This window comes from Sceloporus occidentalis, unplaced genomic scaffold (assembly GCF_023333645.1).
Source record: "Sceloporus occidentalis isolate IW3139 unplaced genomic scaffold, rSceOcc1.0.p SCAF_2, whole genome shotgun sequence".
Taxonomy (NCBI): Eukaryota; Metazoa; Chordata; class Lepidosauria; order Squamata; family Phrynosomatidae; genus Sceloporus; species Sceloporus occidentalis.
The window spans coordinates 77,778,076-77,795,550 of record NW_028316982.1 but is presented as its reverse complement, the minus strand read 5'-3'; the positions used below and the strand labels follow the sequence as shown (position 1 = coordinate 77,795,550).

General features: G+C 41.6%; 1 protein-coding gene across 2 annotated transcripts in view; it reads right to left on the bottom strand.

Moving 5' to 3' along the window:
* TACC2 (transforming acidic coiled-coil containing protein 2) overlaps positions 1–17,475 on the bottom strand; it is a 206,969-nt gene that overhangs the window by 90,181 nt on the left and 99,313 nt on the right. The gene's annotated exons all lie outside the window — the stretch shown is intronic.

Sequence of the window (17,475 nt, the reverse complement as noted above, 5' to 3'; positions counted from 1 at the left end):
CATCACAGCATTCTCACTGCAATATTCAGTAGATCAGATTTTCAAATATTCTCCAGTACCTATGTATCAGATCCAAAACCACGTTTAACAAGAAAGTGGACCAAAACACACATGTGGAGTGATGTTTGGTTTAATTTCATTGTTAAAGCTATTATTCTGCCTCCAGAGGCTGCTGCACCACTGAGGCAAGACTGAATTGAGGGTAACTTGGCTAAGACAGAACAGAAACTGAAAGCATAGCACTGGGCTTTAAAAATAGGTCTTGTCTAGCTGAAAATACATTCAACCTTGCAAACACTACAGGTTGAGTCTCTCTTATTTGGAATTCCAAAATACAAAATACTTTAAAATCCAAACTTGTCCACATGGGTGGCTGAGATTGTGACACTTTTGCTTTCTGATAGTTCAGTGTACACAAACTTGTGTGTAAAATTACCTTCAAGCTATGTGTACTAGGTGTATACAAAACATAAATAAATGTCACATTTAGACTTGGGTTGCATCTCCAAGATATATCATTACGCAATATGCAAATATTGCAAAATTCAAAACATTTCTGGTCCAAGCATTTTGGATAAGGGTCAACTTGTATTACCATTTTAAATGCCAGTGTGAAGTAGGAATCCTGTTGAAGAGGAAAGAGATCTCCAGACTCTACTGCATTATCCTTCTCATTCTTTGATATCCTCCATAAAGTTAGCAATATATGCAAGTCCTCTTATCATCTTGTTCATGTTCTGGAACAAGGAGTGATCTTCATTTACTACACTGGAAGATGACATCCATCACCCTGTCCTCCATTTTGTATAAAACTTGTCCTACATTTGAAAATATTGTCCTACATTTGTCCCGGTTTGGAGGTCCTGACTTATGGCAACCCTACCTGTAGGCCATGACTTAAGAACTGAGTAACCACAAGGTACCAGAGGGTTGCCTAGTTTGATGGCTTCTGTTCAAAATGACTTCTGCTGAACCATGACCAGCAAATAAGAAACATGAATGAGTAAAAATATTGAGAAATACTGCAGACCCAGCAGTCCGACTGCCAATATTTGAGATGGTCTACTTAATTTCAGCTTTTGATTTCTGCTTAGCATTCTTAAATGGTTTGGCCAAGTGATTTTCACTTTGATCATCAGTCAAATATAGCTGACTTGCCTTCCCCAATCTAGTGCCCTCCAGACATCCAAAATACCTTATCATTTGGTTATGTTTGCTGCAGAAAATAGGAGCTGTTACAGAACAGCTGGCAAATATCAAATTGGGGGAAGCCTTCACAGATTAATATGCATATTCACATTTGTTATCACATGATACTGAAAATGCTTCCATTTCTTCTAAGTGGTATGTTAGCTATGTCTGATATCAAGTAAACTAAGACTGATGTGTATTTCTTTCCAAAACAGGAGCAATGGAGATGTCTGGACCAAAACCTTTCTGGAACACCACTAGAACGTAGTACATTCTGGACTGTTTCTGAATCCTACAGTCAACCATTCTGGATGTGCCAAAATTTCTCACAGAGGAAACACATTCTAGAAGGCCCATGGCTCAAGGACATAGCACATGCTTCATATAACTTGGCTATAGAAGACCTCTGTCTGATCCCTTTGGGGGGCACTACAGGTTACAGTAGACAAAACTAGAATAAATGGACCAATACTTTGATTTAGTATACACATGCCTCAGTTAACAATGTCTCTGACAAAGCACCTTCTTTTTACAGAGTTTTTTTTTTACATAAGCCAAGCCAAGCCCCCCTCCCTTTCTTGATTTCTGTCTAGCTGGAGTTTTTTTTTTGTTTTTTTGTTTTGATACCATTGGCATTGGGAAGATGGTGAAAGAGGGCTAGAGGAAAACAAGACTTTCAGTGCTGGGTAGCAGAAACATGTCTGCTATTAAAAAAAAAAAAGGGGGGGGGGGCACAAGAAAGCTTGACCTGGAAAAGAATGGGATTCAACTCGAGGTAATCCTAGGGTAGTTGTGTATGCTTATAAAATAAACAGCTGCCTTCAGAATCGCTTACTAAGAATGGGTGAAAAGGAAAACAGAAAGAAAAGGAGGAAACAGATTTGCGTCCCTCAACAGCTATGCCGACATTTTGAAAAAGCATAGATTTATGTTTTTTGCCACCAAAATGGAAATCATAAGAAAAGTGGAGAAAGAAAGGGGGAAAAAATCCTGTGATACATTTTGGAAGAAGCTTTCAAATAGTCTCTAGAAGATTCAGAATGCTTCTGTTTAATTAAGCAAGGCTTACCTGACCTGGTTGTTTCATTTCACATGTGCATAATGTTAGCTTTGAATAAAGAGTTTACTGAAACATGTGGAAGTGCTCTTCTTTGTTGTGTAGGAACCTACAGTATACCTATTCTTTCCATCTGATTTCTACCTCTCACACCAAAGCTTTTGTTAAAGGAGTAAATCTCAGGAACACATCTATTTTGTTAACTGAGGTATACCTGTATAACACACGTTAATATATTTCATTCTTCACACATATATGTATCACCATGTGATTTCAAGTGTTATTAGAACGATAATGCCTGGCATAACATGTCTGTCATATTAAAAGGTTACATATAGATCTAGCAACTGCGACAAACTCAGCGTGATGACAGAAAAGGTTCTACAACAGGTCTTTAAATGGTTGATCTATGAGCATTTAGAAAATAATGCTGTAATTACTAATCAAAACTGTATACATTTCTTAATGGTATCAACTTTGGTTGATATGCCAACTGCACCCCTACCTAGACCGAAAGGACCTTGAAGGAGTGGTACATGCTCTAGTAATCTCTCATCTTGATTTCTGTAATGCACTCTACATGGACCTACCCTTGTACCAAGTTCGAAAACTTCAATTACAGTGGACCCTTGTTATATGCTGTTGTTTGGTTCCAAGATCCCCCGTGGATAACAAATCTGTGGATGCTCACGTCTCATTAAATATAATGACATATAAAAATGATGTCCCTTATAAAAAATTGAAAATCAAGATTTGATATTTAAAATTTATACTTTTTTTTAACATTTTCAAACCGTGAATGCTTGAATCTGTGTATAAAAAATCAGTGCATAAGAAGGGCCAACTGTAGTTCAAAATATGGCAGCCAGAATGGTCACCGGTTCTTCAAGGTTTGACCAGATACCACCTATCCTAAAAGATCTTCACTGGCTGCCGATTAGCTTCCGGGCACAATACAAAGTGTTGGTTATTACCTTTAAAGCCCTATATGGCTTGGGCCCAAGTTACTTGCAGGAACGCCTCTCCCTACATAATCCGCCCTGCACTCTCAGGACTTCTGGAAATAATTTACTGGAATTACAAACAACCAGACTAACTTCAACTTCCCAAAGAGCGTATACTACAGTCGCTCCAAAATTGTGGAACAATTTCCCAGAAGAGATCCGTCTCACTACCTCCTTGGAGGCTTTCTAGAGGGCAATTAAGACGGATCTCTTACAGCGAGCTTATCCACCTAATCTCGTATAAGAAATACTGTTTCATCTCTTTGACTAGGACTGGAGTTTTTCCATCATACCACCGCTTTGATCTGTTTTTAATTGTTAACTATTTATGTATTTTATTGTTGGGTTTTTTGTCTGTATTTTTACATTGGGTTGTAATCCTGCCTTGATCCACCAGGGAGAGGTGCGAAAACATAAATAAAAATTATTATTATTATTATTATTATTATTATTATTAAAACAAGTCACACTAGATTTATTTTATTTTATTTATTTTATTTTATTAGTTTTGTTAGTTGCAAGATCAGGGGAATGCTGTTGATGTAGAGCAGGCCTACACAACATACAGCCTTGAGGTCACATAGGGTCTGCCAAAGGATTTTGGGCAGCCCACAAAGATGTGGAACAACTTCAAGGCTCCTTTGCTGCTCAGCCTTCGTTTGAGGAAGCGCCATGTGAAGGAGGAGGAAGAAGGGTGGATGCTTGCTCTACCAAGCTCCTCTGCTGCTCAGCTTTCTCCCAAGGAGAAAGCCAGGCAGCGGAAGAGGAGGATGGGCAAACGCTTGCCATGCAAAGTTCTTCTGCTGATTGGCTTTCTCCCAAGGAGAGGTTTGCATGGAGGAAGAGGAAAGGCAAATGCTCACCCTGCAATGCTCCTCCTACACATGACTTTCTCCTGAGGGCAGCGGAGGAGGAAGAGGGGAAAATGCTCACCCACATGTCTTCTCTGTTGCTCAGCCTTCTCTGGAGGAGAAGTCCAGATAGAGAAGGAGGAGGATGGGCAAGGCTCCTCCACTGATCGGCTTTCTCCCGAGGAGAGGGCCAGGCAGATGAAGAGGACAGAATTAATATTGATAATATTAATCATTATTAATAATTAATTAATATTTAATTAAAACCTATCTGTGTCCTGAAGAAGTTTAATGTATTTTAACTTTGGCTCCTTCCTACTGATGTAGAGTATCATGATTTCAATAAGGCTTTTGATAATGTCTCCTATGATATTCTTGAGACAAGCTGGTAAAATGTCAGCCAGATGATGCTACTATTATGTGGTTATATATCTGGTTTATGAATATGCATTAGATATACAAATAGAACAGAGAAACATCTTTCAGCATACCTTTATTTGGACATATGCAAAAACAAGTTACATCTTCCATTATTCATGTTCACGTATGGCTCATGACCAAAAGATTGCTATCTTTTGCACTCTATTACACTTCTTGTCCACTAATTACTGCTTCTTCTCCATTCCGGTATAATCACTAGCTAATGGTTCTGCCAAACCATTATGGTGAATATTACCAACATATTGTTATGAACAGTTTTCTTGAAGGTTACATCTTGTATGCAGTGTGCCAAAGAACAATAATTGATCTCCTCTGCTTTTGTACCAACCTTCTAAATACTTAAAATACCGTATTTTTCAGCATTTAAGACAACTTTTTAGCCCAGGAAAATCTTCCCCAAAGTCAGGGGTCGTCTTATACACCAGGAAAAAAAGGCCTTGACACAGCCAGTTGGGTCCTAAAGAGAGCCTGCGGCAGCAAGGCTTTCTCCTGAGGCAGAGGACATGCCATGCGGCTCCTCCTCCTCGGGAAAAGGCCTTGCCGCCATGGACTCTCTTTAGGACTCAACTGGCTGGCAAGGCCTTCTCCGAGACAGAGGCCTTCTCCCAAAGCGTCTCGCATGGTGCGTCCTCTGCCTCGGAGAAGGCCTTGCCAGCTGATTGGGTCCTAAAGAGAGCCCGTGGCGGCAAGGTCTTCTCCGAGGCGGAGGACATGTCTCGCGGCTCCTCTGCCTTGGGAGAAGGCAGCAGCTAGCTGAGTTCTTTCTCCTCCTCTTCTTTCCCTCTTCCCCTCTTCTTTTTCTTCTCCTCCTCCTCCACTTCTTCTTTTTCTTCCCCTCTTACTCTTATTCTTTCTCCTCCTCCTCCTCCTCCTCCTCCTCTTCTTCCCCTTCCTCTTCCACTTCTTCCCCCTTCCTCCTCTTCTTTTTATCCTCTTTTTCCTATTCTTCTTCTTCTTTCTCTTCCTTTTCTTCTTTCTCCTTCTCCTTTTTTCTCCTCCCCCCTCTTCCTCCTCTGCCACTGTTGTTGTTGTGTGTCTTCAGCTCCTTTCTGACTTATTGTGGAAAAGAGGGGTAGTCTTATACGGTGAGTATATCTGAAACTCTGTATTTTAAGTTGTAAAGCTGGGGGTTGTCTTATATGCCCAGTCGTCTTATATGCTGGAAAATACGGTACTATTTAAATGCAGAACTTTTCCAACCATGTAGAAAATAAGATGGACCGTTCCAGTTTTAAAGGAGCTGTGATAGTACACACTTTTAGAATTGGATGTGCAGTTGACCCTCTCCATCTGCAGCTTACCACAGGAATTGGTGTGTTAGGAATAGGCTATCAAGACTGGAGGCTAGGAGGCTGCAGCAATTTTCAGATAAATTTCAGGATAAGTCTCTGGAAGGTTTTTGGAGCTTGATACAACCCAGAAGCCATCTGAACCATAGTAGGTCTGAAAACCATTTATGTGATATTTCAGTTTCAAGCCAAGAACCAAGTTGAACCTTATCTGTTGGAGTTCCCCAGGGCTCTGTTCTGGGTCCCCTTCTGTTTTCTCTCTACACACTGTCCTTAGGAAAACTCATCAGCTCTTTTGGCTTTTCCTACCATCTGTATGCCGATGACACCCAGCTGTATCTTTCTGCCCCTGACCTTTCTCCAAGGCTTGAACAGCAAGTTTCGTCTTGCCTCACAGCTGTCTCGCAGTGGATGTGCCATCGGCGTTTGAAGCTCAACATGTCCAAGACGGAGCTTCTTGTCTTTCCTCCTAAGCCCACCCTTCAACACTCCTTTTCTGTCTCTGTGGACAACATTTCTATTCAACCAGTCCAACAAGCCCGCAGTCTTGGTTTTATCTTTGATTCTTCTCTGTCGTGTATCCCTCAAATCCAGACCACAGCCAAGGCTTGTAGATTCTTTCTATACAATATTGCCAAAATCCGACCATATCTCTCCGCCTCTACTGCCAAGATCCTGGTCCATGCCCTAGTGATCTCACGACTTGATTACTGTAATGTCCTCCTGGCTGGGCTTCCTCTTTCTCACCTCCGTCCTTTAATCTCTGTTCAGCATTCAGCTGCACGCATTATCACTTCCACCCACCGCTCTGACCACATCTCTCCTGTGTTGGCATCCCTTCACTGGCTCCCCCTCCCTTTCCGCATTCAGTATAAGCTCCTGCTGTCCATGTTTAAAGCCCTCCATGGACTGGCCCCTCCCTACTTATCAGACCTCTTTCTCCTCACCTTCCCACTCGGGCCCTCCGTTCTAGTAGTCAAGGTCTGCTGTCTCAGCCCAGGATTTCCTCTGCCCCATCCCGGATTCGCCCCTTTTCACTCGCTGCCCCTCACTCCTGGAACCTTCTTCCCCCACAAGCAAGAGCCATCACTTCTTTTACCAGCTTCAAAACGGAGTTGAAAACCATCCTGTTCAGAGAAGCGTTCCCAGGCATTGCATAATTGTCGCTTACGATTTGATGTTCTTGTGGTGCCTGTTTATTGAACCATTTCCTGTATTGCTATGTACTGTATATGTATTATCCTACTTGAGAGTATGTATTTTCCCTGAAAAATGATTAACCATCCATTATGAAGCCTCCCCCTCCCTCCAGTCCATCTGCCTTGGTCCAGGCCTTGGAGGTAGAGAGGAACTGCTGGACCTCTTACCCTTTCCCTCCACCACTCCCTTCTCCTTCTCCTTCTGTGTCATGTGTTTTTAGATTGTAAGCCCGAGGGCAGGGAATCGTCTAACTAAAAGATTGTATGTACAGCGCTGTGTAAATTTACAGCGCTTCATAAATAAAGGTTAATAATAATAATAATAATACGTTTTATGAACTAAATCCAAAATATATGCTCTATGTGTGAGCGAACTTTTTCTTTCTTCTTCTTTCCTCCCTCATAGTACAGGGATAATATGACTAACTGAGAAGGAAAGGACAAATATGGATTGTCCAGGTATGTATACTTTTAAAAAAAACAACAAAAAAGAATGGTAAGATACAGGCCAGAATTACAATCCATCTGATATGGGGGACAGGAAGGATTTTTTCCCCAGTGGATCAGGGACCAACATTATATTTGTGCCCATTGGCTACAATTGTTTCTTTCCTGGAAACTCTCCATAGATAAGCAGCTAATGACTCACAGACCAACACCAGTCCACAGACTATCATTTTGAGTAGAACTAATGTAGGCTATATGTCCCATGATGTACAAACCAATTTCTTTCTTCCATTGCTATCTCAGATGAAACAGAGTTTAAGGAAATGCCTAAAGAACCCCTTAAAAAACATGTTTACTGCTGATGAGTGTGAACAGAGGGAGCAGTGATGCAAGTGATCCTTCATATAGTCTTCAAATCTCCAGGGAGAAATCCTTATTGTCTGTCTTCAGAGAGCACTAAGCGAATCCAACTCAAGTGAGAGATCAATTGATTTTAAAAGCTGTGTAAGAAATTTACACTTTGCAATTCCCTGTGTCCCAACTTCATTGCAAAGTAAACAAACACATCACATGAAAATGATTCATTCTGGGACAATACCTATGGCTTTAGGATTTCAAGGGCATTCCCCTAATTCAATGGCATCACTAGGGTCCAGTGCGGTAATTCATGATATCACCCCCTCAATCGACCTTTTTCATACTACACTATACAGAATCCTTAGTAATGTTTTTGTATTAATGTTACTCATAAATTGTAATTCCAATATATCACTGAATGTTATGGTAATAGTTGTGATATAATCAACTTGCAAAATTAAAATTATACTTTTAAATTACAGTATCATATGGACAGTCTAAATGTATTTATATATACATAGTTTCATGTGGTTAAAGTGAAAATTTGGTAAAATGTGATGTTAATGGAAAATAAATTTTTTAAAATTTAAAAGAAACCTGGAGCCTTTCCTTTCCCCTCCCACCGAGCCTCATCCCACTCACACTATCTCTTCAGTGTTTGAAAGGGACATGGATGAATGCCACAGCCCATGGTTGCCAAAAAGCAAATATCTGAGGAACAGTGGTGTCAACCCCTACAAGGGAATCACCTGGTGCAGTCCACACATCTCGCATCCCCTGGTGATGCCACTGCCCTACTTTATTAGCTAAAGCTAGGGAGGAAAAATAGTGGAAAAAAGAGCAATACCTGCCAGGGTCTCACAGCAGAATCCTATTAAGCTTATTCGGGAAAAGAAGTATCAGCATTTTCAGTGGAAACTGGGGACCTTTCAGTTATAGAGCCATGATTCCACTTTAACTGTCATGGTACCATCCTATGGAATCCTGGGATTTGTACTTTAGGAAGGTATATCTATAATTCTGAGTCAGAGGGCTCTTGGTTCCTCACCCAACTACAAACTCTGGTATTCCATAGAATGCAGTCATGGTAGTTATAGTGGAGTCATAGTACTATGACTGTGTACTATAAAAAGCTGCTGGTATATACCAAAAGGGACTTAATGAAAATCAAAAAATTACACAATGTTATCTTTCAGTACCTACTTTCTGTGCCTTCCCAATCACCACTGGTTCCACCCATCCTTCGTCTTCCAGTCTAGCATGCTTGATGCAAAAGGCAGAGAAGAAAAAATAATCTCTGAAGCAGCTTTTAGGATTTAACACTCAAGATAAAAACTGAATAAACAAGAAATTATTAAAAATGTGAGTGAAAGCATACTAACAGTGTAATTCTCCCGTCTATTCAGAAACTTATTCTCAGGTTAGCAAGTCTGAGTGACAATAAATCACACTGCGTAAAATACTAATTTGTTGTTGTTGTGTGCCTTTAAGTCATTTCTGACTTATGGAGACCCTAAGGTGAACGAACCTATAATGGAGTTTTCTGGGGCTGAGAGAGTGTGACTCGCGCAAGATCAACCAGTGGGTTTTCATGGCTGAGCAGTGAATTGAATCCTGATCTCCACAGTCCAAGTCCTATGCTCAGATCACTGTACCATGTAAAAAATACTACGTATCGGTAATTAATATTAAGCAACTAACCAATATCTTCTTGGTTGCTAGCAAAATTACCCAGATGCATTTTGAGATGTGACATGCAGAGGAGGATGAGTTTTTCTTTATTGTTTCATTAAACTAGATCAGGGAACATTGGGGATTATGGGAATTGTTCCTGAGCTGTTTGAAACTGTTTTTATGGCTATCAGGGGCTCTGTATTTCAAAAGGAAATATGATCAGGCAGATAGCTCCCTCAGTTACGCTATCCTTCTATGCAAAAAGACTGGCTTTTACAATGTCAGTTTCTCAGAATAGTGAATAATTTCCCAGACAGAGGATCTTCTGCTAACGTTATTAGTTCAACATGCCCATTTCCCATGATGTTCTTTTGTCTTCAGAATGGCCAATATCCTGGGCTTGCACAGAAGGGTGTGTGTGCAGATTACACATGATAGTTTTTGGTGCTATGCTACCTGAAATCTGTCACCCGACATGGGCTGCTTCATACTCCAAAAAGCACTTGCCAAATACCTATCTATTGTTGCCACAAGTTAGATAAAAGCATTAATGCCATCATTTTCCTTAGCATGTAATTATGTTTTTACACACACACACACACACACACACACACACACACACACACACAGCTTACCACACACATTCTGGAGAACTGTTATGAAACAAGCTTATTGGTTTCACTTTGAACAAATCAAGACAAGAGATGGTTTATAGAAGACAAAATAAGCTCTACAGAAATGCTTACCTGTTTATTTCATAGTGCATGCACATGGCAGAATGCCATTGTCAGTCATCACTTCATGCCAAATACAAATAAAAGTACATATGCATTTCTCACAATTTCTATCAAAACGAAAGTATGAACATTCTACAGGGATAAGCTTGCTTGGTACTACTACTAAGTGGGAGAGTTGCATTTGAACCTCAGTCTTAAAAAATGCAATGAAAACCTGACCCCATTTGGACAAACAGAGAAACATCTGGCTATATCACAGCTAACACAACTCTGATTAAACCTCTAAAGCCATACTAATCACAAGGCCATTCGTATATGGGCAAATAGAGCAAGTTTCTATATATGGGAAAGTTCGCACACAGTATATATCGGGTGCCATGAATTCCTGTAATATTTCCAGACTATTTTTGACAAGAGATGAGACATCACATATATATCATATAGGCTTAGTGCATGTAAACACCAACCCTTTACATATCACTATCTGGCCCTTTATAATCATTATAATGACATGTTGACACCAAATGAACAGTATTAGGATTATTATCTGGGTCCCAGAGTGTCATCCTACCATCTTACAATTATGTATGGCTTCAGCACATATTCTTTCTCTTTAAAGACCTATCTAAAACCAAATTGTTGGGAGGGGAAAGAGGGAACTACAGATACAGGTTGAGTCTCCTTTATCCGAAATGCTTAGGACCACAGGTGTTCTGGATTTTGGTTGTTTTTTTCTTCAGAATCTAGAATACCTGAATTTGCATATATGTACATAATGTGATATCTTGGAGATGGGACCCAAGTCTATACCAAAAAAATCTTTATGTTTCATATACACCTTATACACATAGCTTGAAGCTGATTTTATACAAATTTAAAAATGATTCTGTGCATGAAGTATAAGTTATGCACACTTTACCATCAGAAAGCAAAGTAACCTATGGAAAAATGTTTTTTTTTTTAATCCTTCAGATTTTGTAATCCCAGATAGGGGAGACTCAAGCTGCACCACTGTAAGCTCCTAGGAGAAACAGAGGAATCTAAGTGTACAGTCAGGTCTCCATATCCACGGATTTTTTATCCATGGAATCAAGCATCCAAGGCTTGAAAATATTTTTAATATGTATAAATTCCAAAAGCAAACCCTGATTTTGCCACCATATAGAAGGAATACCATTTTAGTATCATTTGTATTTAATGGGACTTGAGCATCCACAAATTTTGCTATCTATGGGGGGTTCCTGGAACCAAACCCCAGTGGATACCAAGGGCCAACTGTAATAAGTAAACAAAGAGAACAAGGGGTGGCATGATCAACATATCTTACTCCTAACCCCTACCTTACCACCCCCGGTTTGAAGCAAAAGGTTACTGTTTAAATGGACATAAACTAAGAGTGGGTGAAACTCTAAATTCACTGCATAGCCAAAGTTAATAAATGAATATATGAATGTTGGCTCAAACCTACCTGTAAAACTGCTATCACTATAGATAAAAGATGAGAATGAAATGCCATGAGCATTTTCTCTGCAGAATGTAAAGCACTTTGCAAAAGGTTAGGCTTTTCACATATAGCTTGAAACGTGAACCATCTATTTTGTATGTGATTACTTTGTATTGCTTATTTGACAGGAGGTGACATATTTTCACATTTTTCTTTGAACTGTAGAAACTTTACAAGGCAATTTTGATTGCAATGACAAATAATCATTAGACTGCAATATGTTTACTTTTCATGATAGTGCACAAATGTTACTTGCTATTTTGCCCTCTAGGAAAGCCTCCTGGGAAATACTGTAGTTCTTATCTATTCTCTGTCTTTCTCACCCTCTCTCGCACTCCCAGCAAAAAAATTCATTCTCACTAGTAACAGTTTGGTTCACGGAAGAAAGCAGGGCAATAGTTTTGCTCATTCAAAGGATTACCCCTGGTTTGGCCCTTATTGCACTGAAAAGGATATGTGCCTCTTTCTAATATGCATGGAGAGACAGTAAAATAATTGGCCAGGGATCTACAGGATGTCCAGCTTGTCAATAACAATGTGACCATACATGCTGTTCAATTATGCTTGCTTGCAATGGGAGCAGCTAAACAATCTATGCAACTCTGCCGTTGGTTCATGTCATCTGGGAGCTTCTCTTCTTTGGTATGTTCCCAGTGAACAAACCAGAGAAAGAAACACAAACAATTCCTGGATTCTTCTCTGATGATCAAACTAGACATGAAACTAACATATTCTCTTCATGTTAACACTCGTACAACATAATTCCTCGGAGACACATTACTCAGCAATCTGACATGCAAATTGAACCTGTGTGCTTGCCTTCATGAGCAATCACAAACAAAGCATGTTAAATGCAAGACACACAGGTGAGGAAAATCACAAACAGATGTCTTTCACCAGTGGGAGAGTTCATCAGAGAAATGTGCTAAATTATCATCTATTTTGCTGCTGATTAGGAGGGGACAAACCAGACAGGGAAAGCTACCCATTACAAATTGAAGTTCTGTGGCCATGTAGATGCATATTTACATATTAAAACTCCTGCAGATCCTTGCATTGCCATGTCATAGAAATATGACCAATAAGGGAAAAATCACTAATAGACAAACAAGAGATCCATTTTAGGCTAATACAATGCAACAATTTGTTTTACACAGCTTGCATTCTGCTGGCGAAGTTTACAAGACTGGGTGGGGAGAGAATACTGTAAGCAACAGCCAATATTAGAGATAAAATACTTAAATGATCTGCTCTGGCAGACAAATTTGTAAAGTGAGCTAGTTAAATAGGCTGAAAAGCTCTGCCATACCTGCCTAGAAAGAAGTTTTATTAAATAGCAATAGCAAGTACATTTCTATACTGCTTATCAGCGCACTTAAGCACTGTCTCTTGCTGCTCAACAAGTAAATTGGCAAACAGTGTCAGCTTGCCACAAGGGACTTGTGGTGAGCATCACAGAAACTTCCAGAGAGATTGCTATTTTACTGGTATTGATTACTGCAATGTTTTATTGCCTGGTCTTCTGGTTTTCCATTTCAGTCTACTTATAAAAACACAAAAAGTTTAATGAGCATGAAGAAAATATTACCCCCCTCCCCTTATGCTCATTATTCTTTATGCTCAATGATCCATTACTTGCCCAAGCCACCCAAACCTAATTGCTTGGTTGGTAAGCAGTTTACGGGAAAAGAAGAGATGTTCATAAGGCTGCTATATGTTGCCATAATCCTGTAAAATAACTCAAAAAGTAAACAAATAAAATACATTTATTTCTGGACTTATCCACCCCTTCAATCCATCTTGTTCAGTGTTCCTCCTCTCTTTCCACTGGTTTCATAGAGTATTCCATATATGACACTGTATATTATATTTAATATACAGCAGAATACTGATGATTCTTTCTTCTTTCCTTCATGATTTCACTTGGCCTAATCTCTTTTCACAGTTGCCAGCTTGGACTCTTCATTCTGCTGATATCATTATACCCTTTCAGCAACCTATTTCATATTCTCTCTTTTGCTATTCTTTATGCCTGAAGTTTCCTTCACCTACTGTTTGTGTCTCTGTTTATTTTCCTACTGAAAACACTTTTCATCTTTTCATTCTGTTAGTGCAGTGAAATGTCATACATACATATCAACTCAGAAGCAAGCCTGACTGACTTGGATGAATCCTACTCCCAGGTAAGTATGCACAGGACTGGAGTCTTATCCTTCTTCATTTAGATCAGGGATCGGCAACCTCCGGCCCGTGGGCCGGATGCAGCCCGTGGAGGCCGTTGGAGCGGCCCCCAGCTGCTGCTGCTGCCGCCGCCGCCACCAGCAGCAGTCGCGGCATTTTGCTGCTCTGCACGCCGCCATTTTTTCGTCCAAAATGGCGGCAAAGTCTCGTGCGACCTTCTCTGAGGTCTCGCGAGACTTCACCGCCATTTTGGGCAAAAAATGGCAGTGCCCAGAGGCGAAGTCTCGCGCGACCACAGAAAAGGTCGCGCGAGACTTCGGCCTTCAGGAGGCCCGCTGCAGCCGCTGGAGCCCTCGAATAGGGCTCCGGCGGCGGCAGCGGGCCTCTGGGAGGCCCGGTGCCGTCGCTGGCGCCGGCGGGCGGGCTGCCAGAGCCAAGGTGCCCCTCTGCAGCGAGGTCTTGGCCCTGGCCGGCTCTCTCCGCCAGCGGGAGGGCTGCCAGGGCCAAGGAGCCCCTCTGCACCGAGGTCTCCTTGGCCCTGGCCGGCTCTCTCCGCCGGCGGGAGGGCTGCCAGAGCCAAGGAGCCCCTCTGCACCAAGGTCTCCTTGGCCCTGGCCGCTCTCTCCGCCGGCGGGAGGGCTGCCAGGGCCAAGGAGCCCCTCTGCACCGAGGTCTCCTTGGCCCTGGCCGGCTCTCTCCACCGGCGGGAGGGCTGCCAGGGCCAAGGAGCCCCTCTGCACCGAGGTCTCCTTGGCCCTGCCCCGCTTTCTCCAGGCAGGGAAGGAAGGGGCGGGGGAGGAGGAGGAGGAAGGAGGAAGAGGAGGAGGAGGGAGGAGGGAGGAGGAAGAGGAGGGAGGAGGAGGAAGGAAAGAAGGAGGAGGAAGAGGAGGAGGGAGGGAGGAAGAGAAGTAGGGAGGAAGAAGAGGAGGAGGAGGGAGAAAGAAGAGGAGGAAGGAGGAAGAGAAGGAGGAAGAAAGGGGAGGGAGGAAGGAAGGAAGGAGGAGTGCATTTCTGTGTATTTTCAGTGCATTTAATGCTAAAAGGTCTGCTGTAACAATGATAGTGGTGGTGGTGGTCGTGGTGATGGTGATGATGATGAGTGAGCTTGAGAGGCAGGCAACTACTGTTTCTGAAGCTGAGAGAGTGTCACTTTCCAAAGTGTGTTTTGTGTGCTTTTAATGGTAACAAGTCTCCCTTGCTTTGACAATGATAGTGTGGTGATGATGATGAGTGAGCTTGAGAGGCAGGCAACTACTGTTTCTGAAGCTGAGAGAGTGTCACTTTCCAAAGTGTGTTTTGTGTGCTTTTAATGGTAACAAGTCTCCCTTGCTTTGACAATGATAGTGTGGTGATGGTGATGATGATGAGTGAGCTTGAGAGGCAGGCAACTACTGTTTCTGAAGCTGAGAGAGTGTCACCTTCCAAAGTGTGTTTTGTGTGCTTTTAATGGTAACAAGTCTCCCTTGCTTTGACAATGATAGTGTGGTGATGGTGATGATGATGAGTGAGCTTGAGAGGCAGGCAACTACTGTTTCTGAAGCTGAGAGAGTGTCACCTTCCAAAGTGTGAAATGCACAAATGTGCTGTTGTGTGTGTTTTGGAATGCAGGTTGGGGGTGTTTGTCCAGAAAGGGACTGAGGAGGAGAGGGTGGGCACACGCCTCCTCCTCCTTGCGGGGCTTCAGTGGAGGCTCCGCCCCTGGAGGGTGGCTCCGCCCCTGGAGGGTGGAAGCTCTGCCCCAGCATGAAGCCACACCCCCAGAGGGTGGAAGCTCCACCCCTCAGCTTCGGCCCCCCAACTTGTCTGAGGGACAGCAACCCGGCCCCTGGTTCCAAAAGGTTGCCTACCCCTGATTTAGATAGTCCAATGTCTTGTGCCTTTTCTTGTTCCCAACAGCTTTTTCTTTATGTCTTACTTAGAATGTATTCGCTCATGCAGGTGTGTGTGCTTTTTTTTTTTTTTTACAAAATTGTATGTATTAATACATATATTAAGAAATAAATAAATATAAAAGCTTCCTTTAAGCCTAAATGAACAGCACATCCTACCAACGCCTGATGAAATGTTTAATTCTGCTACCTCTTGAGTTAATCAAAATCTTCTTGTCCTGCCTGCATATATGCTTTAGATCTCAAACTGAAACTGATGTAAATCAAAGTCCTTAGAAAGACATACATATAGAGTATTACCATTAATCAATTTCCTGTGGAAAAACTACACTGGTGATCAGTTATTAGAACTCCCATGCTACTGCTGCTACTGTTGCTACACTCTTTCTGTTAATGTAAGACAATGTTAAGCCTAACATCCAAAACAGATTACTGATGTTTTAGGACTTCTGTAACACATTTCAGAGGACAGTTTAATGCATGCTTCATGCATTCTCGTTCCTGCATCCCTGAGACAACTGACCTCCTACTGTTATCTGCTGAAGTGGAAGTAACAACAACATATGTATCACATTTTTTGCCATTTCCATTTGTGCTAATTGATGCATGATAGATGCCTGCACTTCTTGTGAATTCTGGTAATGCATAGAGCAGTTCTCACAAGCTGCCAGATTGAATTGGTGGGGTGGAGGAAAACAAGTCCCCCAGGGAATGCATGGTTCAATATTCTCAGTTCCATAGTATGACCTTTCCATTAACGGGGTGTAAATTCATAAGTCATATGAGCCATTAATCAGAATCAAAACAGATCCCCCTCCGCATTTTGCACCCAACATAGACGTGAGTGTGGGTCTCATTTCAGCAGGGTTACAGACTGGGGAGGGAGGGAAAAATTATAGTCAAAGCGAATCCCTTTGGTTCCAAATTAGAAAATCTTTTGACAACCCATGATTTATAGCTGGCTTTTGTGATCACAAAAACATCCAGCAAGGGTATCATGGCAACAAAATGAATGGCCACATCTGCAGTTAGCATGATGTATAACACTGAAGTCTTGTGTGTCTGGGCCACAGAGAAACAGAAGCATTTCAATGACATTGGTTTTAGATGAAATAATGGAAACCATCTCAGATATCATCTGCATGATATGCAAAGCTTAGAACTAGAGTTCTCTGGATCAGCCAGCCACCAAGGCCAATGTCTAGAAGAGGGTTTCCCAACCTGGGGTGCCCACACCCCTAGGAGGTGTGACATGGAATTTCAAGGAGTGTGACAGAGTGGCTTGTGTCTCTGAGTGATGAGTCATGAGTCATCACTCAACCAGCTCCCAGTGTACCTTGAAAAGTGGTAATAGGTGGCTGTGTTGCATAGATAGTAGTCACATTATTTATTTAATCAAAAGGAGAGAACTGTACAAATTACTGCAGTTTACCATTTTTTTCCAAATTAATTAGAATCTAACTGATCAATTTAGATTGGCATTTTATATAAAAGCTTTTTTTTAAAAGTTCAGTTTGTTCACCCACAGTATTGTATGTGGTTCAATTTGCAGTTCAGAGATTAGACTTCTTCATCTTCAAATATTAGTTTTATAGGGGTGTGAACATTAACCAAACTTTTCCTAAGAGTGGGGGCATGGAATAGGTTGGAATCC